Here is a 15,065-nt window from a genome sequence, read left to right as displayed (position 1 = left end):
AGGTCCTTAGATGGTGAAGCTATCGCCTTGAACTATTTTCTTTGTAAAATAAGGCCTCCTTAAACTTTAAAAAGCCCTCTATGAATGGCTGTTGAATCCTTCAATACTCTCTTCTATCGGGTTAAGGAAAATGTCAGTAAGAAACAGAGGAAGAAAGAATATTTTCGTTCCATCATGAGCTTGGTTAATCTTAGTCTACACTTAAACTCCTTCTATAAGGATTTATATTTATTATTAAACTTAATTTCACTGAAGTTTATAGGAACACCATTATTTTTCCATGCTTTTCCAACAGAGAAAACACCAGTTCTATTAATTACATCCCAGTCACTGAACTCCGCAGTTAATCTACCAGTGACCTTGCACATTGCTTGATGGAATTGACCCTCATATGACTGTGACATAAATAATCAGTTGAATTGAGCTGATATACCAAATTAAGTAAGAGGCTTTTAGTAGACTGTTTATCAGGATTATTGTTTCACTAATGAACAAAATATTTAAAACAGGAAACTTAGAGAAAAAAAATCTAATACAGAGATTTTTAAATAAAGCTAGGTTTGAAAGGAACAAAATTTGAATATAAATTATGACATTTGAATAAGAACTAACAAAGGTAGGTCTTGATCAGCGTTTAAAGAGCGGTTAATAAAAAAAAGTTTTTGGTACTATGTTACATTTTTAATTGGCCAAAGTGACAATTACAATGTTACTAATCTTGCCAAGGAATATAAATTGTAATAGATCTACTGAATACACTCAAAACTGTGACAATAGTTTTGGAGTATATTTGCTAATCTATTGGCCAATTTTCATAGAAATACTAATACAACATTTAGTTTTAACCAAAAGGAGGTATGATTGAACATGACAAGAATCTTAATGTGAACAAGGACTTGTAAATACATGGCAGTGAAAGTTATGAACCGTTTTCAATTTATCATTGTATATTTATATGTGGAATAAATATCAATATCCCATATCATATTATCTCATTTTCCAAAGAATATGGAGATGTCTGAGATTACTAAGCAAAAAGTTTCTATTAGTTAGCATCATCACAGTTACGCCATAAGCTACTGTGTCCTTTTTGTTTTTTCTATAGGCTCTTAGAGATCTAACTTAAGACTATGGCAAAGAAAAAGGTTCTGAATTAAGAGACTTTAAGCATAAAATGTCAATATTTTTCCCACTCGCATCCTTAAGGACTTGGTCTCATAGATCAACAAACCGAAATTGAAGAGAGCCCATAAGCTTTATTGACAGGTCAAGCACTCCTTCCACCCTCTTATTAATTTAAACTCTGTATCGGTTCAAGTGAAACAACAATGATGGTCTCACTAAGTTCAGAAATCTTTATAGTCAACGCTATGCTATCGTTGATTGATTTGGAATTCCAATTCTATTCAAGATTGTCCTAAGAAAACACAACCCATAACAAATAACCTTCATAATTATAAAGGAAAATTTGTAAATTTACATCTTTATCAACAAAAAATTGCTTAAAAGAAAAATAATATAAATTGTATAAATAAATTTGGATAGAAATTCTATAGCTCTTACGCATGCAGAAGACTTACAAAAGTACGTAGATACATTTGAACAAACATCATAATCGGTTTCTAAGGATATTTTTAATACATTTCTTTAAGATTATTTACTATCAGGTTTTATTTTTCTACAATCAAAATAATATGTGTTTATTATATGTAAATGTAAACTTGTATTTTTCATTTATAGCATCAAAAGTCTCAATAGCAACTTAAACTACCGTATGATACTCTATCTGAATATGTTAACAAGGGAACCATGTGGAAAAACAATGTTTGAACTCCAGTATAGAAGTTAATTTACGACAGCCATTGTGAAGAGTTAAATGCCTATAAGTGTTTGCCCATCAACTGGTCACCAACATTCAAAATATGACATTACTATCTTTGCGATGAAATTTCGAGAACAAAATTATCCAAAACTAATCTTAACATTTACAGTTTAGGTTCTCTACCACTTTCACAACTACATTTTACTTAATGAGCAAAAAAATAAAAGTAAATATAAATCAGGAAATAACTATTCTTGGAAACAAATTTTTAAGACTATACAAAAATTTCACCTATACAGAAAATCAAGGAGTAAAAGTGGATGAAATAACAATTATTTGATCTTAAAATTTTAGGTATCACTGATTAAATCTTGTCATGACCGTGTGCACTAATATATATTTATGTGTAAAAATGATTATAAAAAATTACATTTTTCAAATTTTCACTGCAAATTTAATTTTTGTATAAATACACATTTTAAAAACAGACTAGCCACAATTTTTATTAATTAAAAGTTATTTATGACCCATTAGATGTGTAACAAAATGTCATAAACTGTACACCTCAAAAATCTCATACAAAAGTTATAATAGATTAATTTTAATTTTTGAGCAAATACAGTTGAAACGACGATACAGACTAATAAAGATTGTCTAATTCCATTAAAATTCAGCATTTATACAATAAAATTTAACATTTTAAAGTTTTTATAGTGTTTAAACACAAGATAAATCCCCAAAAAATAATACACTGGACTGTTCTAAAGAGCAGACTTAAAAATATGGCTCTAGTAATTTAATTATATTCTGAATACTTATTTCATATAAAAATGTAAATCATAAAGTGGGGTTTCAGAACTCTTCTCTCAAACCAAGTGTTTCATATTATTTGAGGTGAATGATAAGATTTAATGTTTACATACTAAAACAGTTTGAAAAGAAATGTTGGCACTTATTATTCATATTAAACTAGCCCATCTTAGTCTCACTAGAGAACTAGAATTTCTAGTTGTATGTAATAAATAAATAAAAGTATGAATTACCCGAGAAACAAACAATTTAGTAATAAGATTCAGAAACACAAGGGAGAGACCACGACAACTGTTCAACTGCAATGCCACACTACGGCAAACATTGAGGCTCCCAACACTACTACAACTTCATTATCTAACAACGGAAGCTGTCTGTCAGACATTACCCCATTAACAAGCTCACCGCTACAGTTAGCTGCTGTAATACTATACGAGTAACTTTACAAATGTGTATTTCATAACACAGTTTATTGCAATTGAATTTTATCCACTTTCCAAAACCTATCCGATGAATGAAGACAAGAGTGATTATTACTTTAAAATCAATAAATTATGTTTAGGAATATAAATGACCTTTGAGACCAGTTCAAATTAAAAGAGACACAATATGAAAAGAGTATAAGAAATCCTAAACAGCAATAATAACAATTGTGTTTTCCTACCCATGATGTTTATAAAGAGTTAACTAAAAATATCCCTTCCCGCTCAGTCGGAAGAAAGGTAGATTTCATGTATAGCTGTCTAAATGGTAAACTGAAGATGATTAGTTTGGATGTTTAATTTGCACAACACTGATGGGACAATAAATCTATGTTGGCATGTTAATATAATTGTAACACTTTCAAACTTTTAAAAATTCATAATCTTGAAACCAAGACAAAATTATTATAAGCAAAGACATAAATTTCTTTTTAAAAACTTGGACTTGATTTAGTTCCACCTAATCAAAACCTATGTCTGTAAACATACTCACTTATAACAGTTCAATTGTATCCTAATAATATTATAAATGCCAAAGTGCCTTTGTTTGTTATTTTGTTTTCACGCGTAAACTACTCAACCGATTGTACTGAAATTTTACATGGGCATTCTTACGGTTTTGGAACGAATATAGTCCTATTCTTATTTTGAAAATCCCTGTGAGCTATGCCCCACTAGTCTTTAAAGTAGCAAAAAATCCCATCTTGATGTCTAAAGTTGTGTAATATAATTGAATGAGCCTGTCAAATGTAATTAACTGTTCTATGTAAACATAGTTTATTTTCAATTTATTTACATTTATAGTGAGTAAGAAAACCAACTATTTTTTTCATTGTTGTAGATGTCAGCAAATAGGTAAGTACTCATCTATCTTATAAAATGCCCCAAAACAGGATGGTCAGAATTTGACACTGAAGACTCCCTTTCAAGCAGTCCGCAAGAACTATGCTATATGAAAGTTTACTGGAATGTGTTTTTGAACTAATGTACTAATTCAAGCTCTAAATGTTCTAAAATATTAACAATATTTTTCAGTTTATAAAGAAACATCTCGTAATGTCATTGTTAATGTACTATTAGCTGAACATCTCTATAAAATATTAAGTATTAGATCTAAAAGACAATGTAACTACCAAGCAAAGTAAATTAGAATGACCATAAATATAAACTTTTTTATGTATTTTCTTGATTGTGGCAACAAGTCAAACTTGACATTGGCGTCGGAAATATAACTCACTCGAACCAGCAGTGGTTATACATGTGCAACGCCTACTACTTGTACATTGTGTGCAAAGGAGTGGGGTTAACTGCTAGCAGAGCAAATAGAAGAGACAATGTAGCCTAACCTTTACTTTACATTTAAAGACTCTAATCAAACCTAAATTAATTATTGTCTTTTGTCAAAAGTAGGCTTCTCAGAGCTGTGTATGTATATAATTTCTTGATCAGGAAAGAGGCAAAAATTAGCAATGGAACAAAAAATACTAACATCGAAGTAAATTACAATGATCATAAATATACACTTTTTAACATATTTTCTTGATCGTCAGAAGGAGGCAAACTCAACATTAGCATCGGAAATATAATTCACTAGAACCAGAAGTCCTCATACAGATGCAAAACCTACGAAAGTGTGTTTAAAGCCCCGGGTAACTGCTAGTGCATATATATTTTATTATGGTGGTTTTGGGTTCTGGGGACCATGATAAAAAATAGCAACAAATCTCCTGAAAGTTATATAATGAGGATGATTCCAATAGCAGATATCTATGAAATCTATCTAAAATTAATTTATGATAAATACTACAATGAGGTATCACAGGTAGTGAATGTGTAGTTCAAAAAATGGTTTACCATCATAACCCATTTTTTTGTGATAAATTATTTTATATTTCTCTAATCAAAATTTTTGTTATCTTTTAGATAAAATTATGTTGCCCATTCAGTATATAATATTCTAAGAATTTAACTTGGCAAAGATTTGTTTCAGGGTTGTCCAAAATTGCATATTTATTCCTCTCAACTTCAACTCAAATCCCTAATGACATTTAAAATTTTGTCTCACCTCATTGAGAGAGAGCACTAAAAAAACTGGTTCTTTCCTATCAAAGCACAGTAAGTTACAGACAGGGGATAATATATAATTTTTAATGTATGTTAATGGGAATTATGCTGTTATAAGTTGAACCATTAAAAATTACCAAACCTTTCAAGATTTCTTAACAACCCCACAAGATACATTTCTGAAAATAATCATTAGTCTTTTATTTCCAATAAATATTTTCTAAGAAACCTTAAGAAGTTAGTTTACAATTAAAATGTAAATTGGTGACTACAATCCTAATGTTCATAACCATGTTTAGATGGTAAATATTTGTACTCTGTATCGTTTCAACACATTATTCTAACCTATTTAAGAATTAATATGACACTGTACAAATTATTTGCCAAATTAAATTAAAAAATAAAGGCATAACATTACAACACAATTTATTATTTCAGAACGATAAAAATAATGCACCTTGTAAGTTTTTACCAGTTTGCAGGCAATTCAGCATTAAGAAAATATGCGACTGTTCAAGCAAATATTCAGCTGTTAGCTCACAGGCTGTCGCTTGCCAATTGGTGCTCTATTTGCTCTTCATTGACCCAAATAAGTACAATTTGTTGTCGGCATCATGGGCTATAATTATACTCAAGACATTAGTAATTAGTGAACCAGCTTAACAAACCATTCCCAGAAGTTAAAACAAAAAAACTCACGCCTTATGAGACCACCAAAGAAAAGATAAATGATTATTTATTATGAGTAACTTAGAATTTAATCATATTCAAACTATTTGGTTTAATGTGAAAAGGAAGGTTAATGATTCCAATGGTTTCAGCAATGTGCTAAACATATATCAACAAAAGTCAACCAAGTAAAGAACTACAAAGTAGGATAGAGTTCCCTTAGTGTTAAAAAGGCTGTTGCTAGTCTGGACATGAGGGAGTGCTGTTCCCTTGCCACTTTAACTGGTGAGGCTGGAACAGAGCTGGCATTTCCTTCTTCCAAGCTTACATGACTAAGATGTAACCTATTACCCTTTTCCACATGGGATCTTAACAGGGGGCAGCCCCTACCACCAACCTTACTCATACCTGTCCTGTTAATCTAGAAGAAACCACAACGATTTTTTTAGAACTAAGTCCAATGACAAAAATTCTCAATTTCTTGTCCTAAGTGAACAAATTCAATGCTGTAATAGTAATTCATTAAATCTGGTCATTTGTCTACTTTTTTAATAATATGAAGCCTCTTTTTCTCCAACTCTTGGATATGTTTTGCTGATAATATGCGTAACCATTTTCCGGTTACTGTACTTTTTACAATTTTCTTTCTGCTTTTGTTTATTTGGATATGTTAGTTATCTTCACCATAAAATACCAGCCCTCTTCACTCCTAAATGCTGAGAATAGTTTGATTAATTAAACTAACTTTTCCTTTATTTTTCTCATTGGTATTAAACATAATGTTTTCTATCAACACTGTCTTCTTTTGTTCTAATTCCTCCTTAATCTTAAACATAATTCTACAAACAACAATCTTAATCATGTGTCCTTGCTCACACAAAGTTTTGTTTGATCCCAGTTTTTTACAAAATAATTCTTGCATTTCTCTACTCTTTTCTTGACAGAATTCACACTCCATCTGTTACTGTTACTACCTCTACTGCTACTGTTAGTGATATTTTTTTTTTATATTTCAATGATAATTCTCTGATATTGTGAATTTGCAAATATAGGGTTATTAGTTTTGTGAGAATATCAATTTAAGGATACCTTAAATTCAAAACATGTCTGTTTGTGTGTGTGTGTGTGTGTGTTTTTTTTTCCCCTTGAATTGTTCTTCAATTGATATACAGTTTGACAAACAATAGTCAATATATTATAATGCTAGTCAATATGTTTACTACTCTTCAATATAATGATTTAAGATTCGAGGTAATGCACCCATACCTTGGATACAGTGTTATGAAATATTAATAGTGTTGTTTTTCTTGCTATGTACATTTTCACTACATTGATATAAAGGTTATGAACACATAAATATCAAGCTAGAAAGCAGAAATTAATTGGATAAATGAATCTACATTATAAAAATCCACAAAATTTTATTTATAAGTAAAACATATAAAATGATACTTTACACACAGAAGTGCTAAATCAAAATAAATTAAGTTTGCAAGAGTCCGCACTCTTGAACAAGTAAATTCTTAAACACTTCATAACGATGGTTAAGATCTTTGAGAGTGTGCAGTTTCACCAATGTCCCAAGAGCCCCAGTCTGACTCTCGGTGCCATAGAAGACTCGGCGGACCCTACTGTGTACTAAAGCCATTGCGCACATAATACAGGGTTCTCTGGTGACATATAAGTCATAACCAGTGCATAAGTATGGACCAACGGGTTTTTCAATGCCCTCCTGGTCTCTTTTGGAATGGGTCACAGACGATTTCTTTACATTGTCTTTGAAAACAAAATCGCCATCTCGCACTGTCCAAAGACCACCACCCTGTGTCCTCGCTACCAAGTCGACAACGACCATGATGGAGTGCTTCATTGGGTGTGCAGTCCTGTCATCACTTGCAATGGCTATCAAAGATTTTGTAGATGGGTCAACAACAACAGCACCTACTTGTATTTTACTCCTCCTCGCCGCTCTGATTGCTTCAGTCATCCACTCACAGTGCTCCTCGAGTTCCCTGCTGCTAAAGAGTGTATTTGACAGAAGTTTCTCCAGGTATTTGTCTTCATGATATGCACAGGGCCATAAACTATTAACACTGGTGAACTGTTTTCTCGTTTTTGGAGTTGTAGACGCTACTTTTATCACTCTTAATGTGGTTAAATCCAATCCTGATGTGTCCAACTCTGACAGGCATTTCTCGTTCTTCTCTGAAGGCAAGTACAGTAATATATCCTCTCTATGGACACGTTTCAGATGTTGCAAAGTTGGAATTTGAAGTTTTCCATTACATTCCTGTACTAGTCTAGACGTTTGTTTCTTGTCTTTGATCTTACAAACAACCACATTGACCACTGGAGTGTCCAGAAGCAAGCTGTCCTCAACAACAGGTTTGAAAAGTTTTAAAACCGTTTTTATGTCGAAAGTGTCGGAAGCATTTGATTTTTCAGTCATATTGAGGTACCCTGGAACAAAAAAATTTAATAGAATTTTTTCATACACTTTTACATATTAGATTAAAAACACAATATAAGGGCTGTCTGAAAAGTATTCAATAATCGATGATTAATCCTTATCTATTGCAGCCACTGTTATCAGATTCAGCTTGTATTATTTCTGAACCCTCCTGCTTCATCTGAGCATACCTCTTATTCATACCTTTAACATGTCAGCTGTCAGCCAGTATGTATGTTTATTAAGGCTTTGTAGGAGTTTTTCTCTTACGAAGGAAGACGGAAAGAAAAGACGGAACATAAAGTTTATTTAATCTACACCAAATTGTGTTTCAAACATGGAAAAACATGTGCAGAGATGACTTAAATATTCAGAAAGCCTTTCAGGGGGAAGCATATTCCCAACTTGAATTTATGATTCAACTTTTTTCAAATGGGCACGATTCAGTTGAAAGTGATGGGCATTCTCATTAGCCTTCATCAATGTAAATCGTCCCCAAACATCAAACATGTGCAATTAGTGATCAAATCTGATAATAGCTTAATGATACTTGAGCTGAAGGAAGATTTTGAAATACCAAATATAATACGAGGTGTGTTCAGAAAGTAAGTACCGTTAAAAAAAACACATTTTTTCAACACAATTTTATTGCTACATGAAAGCCCAAACCTTAAACTATTTTTCAACAAAGTTTCCATCGATGTTCAAAAACTTATCGTATCAGGTGATCAATTTGTCTATACCCTCTTCATAGAAGGTTCCTGCCAACGATTTCATTTCATCGTTGATTTCATTGTTGGTCACCTAGCTAGCGCTTCATGTGCAGGAACAAGTGGTAGACAGACGGTGCCACATCCGGGCTATAGGGTGGGTGATCGAACTGCTCCCAACAACATTGTCAAACCAATGTCTGAGTGTCACAAGCGGTATGGGCCCGAGCATTGTCATGGAGCAACACAATTCCGTTACTGAGCATTCCTTTCTGTTTGTTTTGAATTGCCCTCCTTAGTTTTCTTAAGGTTTCACAATATCTTGCTGCATTAATGGTTTCACCTCTTGGGAGAAAATCAATCAGCAAAACACCTTTCCTATCCCAAAAGACAGTGCATATGATTTTTTGTGCAGATATTGTCATCTTGAATTTTTGGTTCTTCGGAGATTGCATGTGTCGCCACTCTATTGACTGCTGTTTGGATTCCAGTGTGATATGACAGACTCAAGTTTCATCACCTGACACAATTTTGTTTAAAAAATCCTTACTATAATCACTGTACCATGTGAGAAAAGTCAAAGCACTTCTGAGTCTCTTGGTTTTGTGCACGTCAGTAAGCATTTTTGGAACCCATCAGGAACACAGCTTGTGATAACCTAAGCGGTCCATAGCAATTTCGTACTAAAGAGTGCGTGAAATTTGTTGGAAATCGTTAGATAGCGTTTTCATACTAAAACGTCTGTTCTCTTGGATTTTTTCATCAACTGTCATTTTTACCAGATCATCAGTGATGAAATATATCATGCACATGTGTTTGACCGCCATTGAGCATTCTAGACCACTTTCTCACCATTCCTTCACTCATCACGTCTTCCCCATAAACATCTTGAAGTTGACAATAAATTTCAGCCGGTTTCAAATTCCTTACGTTCAAAAATCTTATTACAGAACGAATCTCACAATCAGCGGGATTCCTAATTGTCTTAAACATTTTAAATGTTCAGAGAAAACTGAAAACACAACGTATAACAACTAAAATGGCGTGACTCGATAGCCAGTAGATAAGGACGACTAGTGCGCATGCGCGGAACACCAATTTCAACGCTACATCAGCAGTAGAATGAAACCATACTTACTTTCTGAACACGCCTCTTAGTTGTCAAAATTAAGTACAAAAATTTGGGTTTTAAATGAGTGGTTGTGAAACTCATCCCAAAATGCACGCTAAAGAAAAAAAAAGGATCTGAGTTTTTAAGACATGTTAATAGTCATTATTACCAACCGCAAATTAAAATAAACAAGTAATCTCTGCAATGAGTCATGGGTTTGCAACTACGATCTCGAAATAAAAACTCAATCATCAGCCTGGATCAAACTCGGAACCCAGCGCCCAACAAAAGCTCGGCATGTTTAGAGCAGTATCAAGACCATGATGACAGTTTTTTCTACCACAAAGATGTAACGCACTATAAATATGTTCCAGTGGGCTACAATATAACCAAGGAGTACTATCTCAATTTTTTGAGACATGTCAAGGATGTGTACAGTCCTGATATGACACCATTTAAACTTCTGTCTGTTCCCGAAATTCAAATCCCTTCTCCAGAAACCATCAAAGTTGTAGATGTAAAATTGAATGTAACAACAGAGGTTAATGGCGATCCCCCAGACAGACTGCAACTTATTTCTTGTAGTAGAAGGATCATGGATTCATGGTAGCTCGTAGTATAATTTATATATTTAACTTTACTGCTTCACTTTAATCCTCTCAACCAACAACTGTATATAAGTGAATACTCTGTCGTTCTTCTTGATTCTGGGAATACACCATCCTAAATTTTAATACTTTTAATTATCCGCTAAGATTGACATTAGTACAATATTCCATGAAGTGTGTGTGTGTGTGTGTGTGTGTGTGTGTGTGTGTGTGTGTGTGTGTGTGTGTGTGTGGGCGCGCGCGCGACGAGCGCACCACATAGTTCAAATGATTTATATTGAATAAAGACAGCAAACTACAATCCGTCCACGGTTTCATGGCAGCAACTCGAGCCTACGCACAGGCTTTCTACAGGCCCATGTAGGCTTATTTCCTAGGTCACTAATATTTTTTATTAATGAGTTCAACTTCTTAAAATAAATTAACTGTTACTACTAACGAATGTACAACTAGTTATATAAATAGATTCCTTAATTGTATATTATTAAATAACTTATAATTACTGCTTAATTTTTACATTGTTACTCTTTGTTTATGTTTTAAGGAGTTTAAGTTTTCGTTTGTACACTATTTCATGTACCTAAATTGGAAATAAATTATGATTCAATTCAATTCAAATTCATTTAACAAGTGCATTGTGTCCAATGGAGACTACTTTTGTAATAGACTACAGTTTGGTTGTAATTGGTAAACTATTTTTTCAGCAATATCCTTGATATGAAACCTTCAGAAGAGTAATTTTAAGATATCAGATACTTTCTAGAAAGCCCTTGTATAATTATTTACAAAAGTTCCAAAAATATAATTGCTTTTATAATAATATAAAATCAAATAAATACACTTCATATCCAATTTTTTTTTTTTTTTACTTAAAACGCTTTTTTTTGTTTAAGTCATAGAGAATCACAATTATTGCTTCCAAAAAAGTTATAAGTTTGATATATTTTTATAATTATTTTAAAAACGGTTCTCATAATGCAATCTATATTATTAATGTAATACAGTTATAATACTTTACATAATTAATATTGTATTATTTTAACATTTATATGAGAAGCAATCAATGAAGGATTTGTCTCCTCATATTCAGTACAAGAGTTTAGGGTTTTGCTAAACATTTCACCAAGACACATTTTTCCTCAAAAACCTATGACTGACACTGATTACAAAATTATGAATCATGATATATAACAATTTACACAGATATCTTTTCAGGATTAATATTTTCAACAGCTTGATCAAAAAGATTGAATCTGGAATTTATTTACAAACAGAATCGCGTCATGAGAGAAGTAAAAGCCATAAATACAGTATTACCTTCTAGAGATCAAATTAAATCCATATTGTATTAGTTTAAAAATTATGTGTAAAGCATTAAGTTAACAAGCTTATATGAAGGTATTTGGGTTAAATGGACAGTTTGTTATCTCCTTCAGGAATCATTATGGCTTAGATAGTACTCATAATTCGTAAGTTTAACAAGCAAAACCTCTATTACTTTAGGTCTACTTATACCTTTTATTTTTTTTTTTGTTTTACTTTCTTTTGTAACCCTGAGCACATTACTTGTAAAATGCTAAAGCAATCTATTAATCAAATTACACAATCATACTATTTCAGTCACACTCGTCTAAATTATCACCTCAGAGAAGTTCACAAACTCTGTTACCAAACATTGGAACTCATATGTCCATTTTAATCCCATCCACCACAGTAGTAACCAATAGAAAATCTCTGCATATGTGTCCATATAAGAAAAAAATGTAGACCAAATCCCTTATTCTCTCAGACCAGTCGACTTTTGAGTTTCTTCAAGGTCAACTGCTACAGTGAAACTAAATAACAGATGTGTCTGTGGTGACAAGAGTAGGAGAATAAGCCCTAAGAAAAATTGTGGTTTTGGTTTTAAAGTATTAAACAAAACTGTTTTGATTCTCATTTATTACTGGTAAAAATTACATGGCAATTTGTCTTACATTGTAACATTGAAAACATATTATTGTGCACTTTAATGTTAAGAGCAAAGCAAACCTCCAGTTCATCCAAACCTTTTAAAGAAGTAATACATTAAATAAATAAATAAATTAATTAATTAATTGGAAATCTATTTAAAACACTGCTAAAATAATAATCCCAAAAAACTCATCCACTTCATAAAATGGGTGTTCCAAGAGGAAAAAGCCAATTTGTCTTTTGAAAATACCAAATGGCAGTGATCTTGATCCATTTGGCAGTGCATTCTATAATTTTTGTCCAAGAGATAATGTTGCTAATGAATATTTTTTGGAAGTAATTTTTTTGTTACAATATTGTTTGCGGCCCTCGTATTATATTGGTGGATGTTTTGATATGTCAAGTTGTTTGACGTAGCCATATAAACCAACAATTTATATGCAACTAAACAAGGTAGTCATAATATGAAGTTCTTTAAATGTTTATTTACACAAATCTTTATAACCAATACCAGAAATTAATGTTTTTTACATCTCGTAAAGTGTTTCAGATAGTGGCAGTACAACTTTCTGCATAATATATTGTATCATAGTGGGAATTAAGACTTTTGTTTACAAATATTACAGCTATAAGTGCGGTTTGTAGCATAACTTCTTTGCTTGGCAAGCCCTTTATAACGATGTGCATATTTGTGCTTACATTAAAAATTATCCATTGAATTCTCGTGGACTGTTCCCATAGAAGAATAGCAGGACACTGAATACATGTTAAAGTAGGTGTTTATGTACAGTAATCATGTCGGAGGTTTCTAGCTTCATCTAATATAGTTACAGGAAAATTAAGCCATTCTTGAATTTACACACAAGATAAGTATTGAAACTTTTGAGTGCCGCCATTTTGTTTAGGATTACTTTTTGCGGCACAATGTTCTACTAATTAAGACCTTAAAAGTGCTATGCACATTGACCTATGCTTACATTTAAGATTTTCTACAGACTCCTTACTGCTATCCACCTGAAGTAGTGAAGAGCTACTGATTATATCAAAAGGTTCAATTTTATGCCTATATCACTGCACAAAGTTTTGTTTGTACATTTACAATTAAAGAAGATATTAGACCATTTCAAGATTTTTCAGCACCCCTGTATAACAAGATATGTATGTATATTTATTGGTTTATAATCTTCAGAATTTTATAAAGACTACAATAAAAAATGATCAAGTTTAAAAATATTTGTTATGAATTTCTAAAAAAAAACGCTTGCTAAATATGAGATAGTGAGTGCCCTGATACTATAGAAATTGCAAAATCTAGAGTTGAGGAGAGAGATGGTGAGCAGGTGGGATAAATATAACTATTTCCCGGTACTCAAAGTATAGAGGAATGGGCCAGTAGGCTGTGTTATAGCAAAAACAATTAAAAACAGGAAACGACCGTGCTCATGCGACCTAGTGGTCAGAGTATTCAATACTGACATATGGAAAACCTTAAGTAGAAAATAACATATAAATTTGAAACAACATAAAAGAAATTGTACTTAAATTTTCAGCAGTCACAACTGTGCATACTTTTTATTGACTTGAAAATAAAAAAGAAAGTCAAAGGCAACATAAGAAAAATCATATATAAGTTACTCCGAAAACAAAGTTAAGCTGGTAAATTTGTTTATTAGATCAATACTTATACATGAATTATAAGAATAAAATTTAGTTGTATGTAACAATTTATATTATTAACAATTTGTAAATAAAACTTATATCTCCAACCAAAATTACATGTATAAACATGCAGTCTACATGTCTGTTTGTAATACATATTATACATATTTGTATCTTTATAACTCTACTATTTCCTTTAAATTTTTTCAACAATAATAAAAATCTATGTAAGTTAAAAATGTTGTTTTATTGATAACTGTAATACAATATTTGTATAGTTCATGGAAATAAAAATATAATGCTATTTACCAAACAACATGATAGTTTTTTAATTTTTCTAACAATATTAAAGCAAGGAGTCAATTAGTATAAAATTATACAAAACAAAAGTAGAGTTCAATCAAAAGGGATCGGACAGAACCCTGCCATAAAGAAAGATACAGTATTGAATAATTTCCCAAAACTGTCTAGTCAACTCAATTGTACAGATTATCAAACTGGCCTTCAGACAGTTATGTAGACATTTGATACACTCAGTGGCAATACACAGCTGACACTAAACAAAACCATTGTCATTGTCTTACACTGGCAACCAATTTACAAAAAAACATTGTTGAGATTTAAATAAACGCCGAGAGAAAATTTAAAATAAATAAACCACAAACACATTCAAAATATAGTTTTGATTTGGACTTTTAATAATTATTTATAAGAAAAATCAATACTGT

At 31.8% G+C, this 15,065-nt stretch overlaps 1 protein-coding gene across 5 annotated transcripts in view; it reads right to left on the bottom strand.

Annotated features, from left to right (window-relative positions):
• Window positions 1-15,065, bottom strand: part of LOC124365877 (transcription factor CP2-like protein 1) — a 188,721-nt gene that overhangs the window by 135,292 nt on the left and 38,364 nt on the right. The window contains exon 1 of one of the 5 annotated variants that reach the window (XM_046822005.1): window positions 2,866-2,968. The exons of the other annotated variants lie outside the window; for them this stretch is intronic. The gene's annotated coding sequence lies outside the window, so the exon portion shown is untranslated. Of the gene's footprint in view, window positions 1-2,865; window positions 2,969-15,065 lie in introns of those variants that run through there. 5 annotated transcript variants of the gene reach the window in all.

This window comes from Homalodisca vitripennis, chromosome 1 (assembly GCF_021130785.1).
Source record: "Homalodisca vitripennis isolate AUS2020 chromosome 1, UT_GWSS_2.1, whole genome shotgun sequence".
Classification (NCBI taxonomy): domain Eukaryota; kingdom Metazoa; phylum Arthropoda; class Insecta; order Hemiptera; family Cicadellidae; genus Homalodisca; species Homalodisca vitripennis.
Note: the sequence above shows the minus strand (reverse complement) of the source record. Positions and strands in the feature narration are given on the sequence as shown.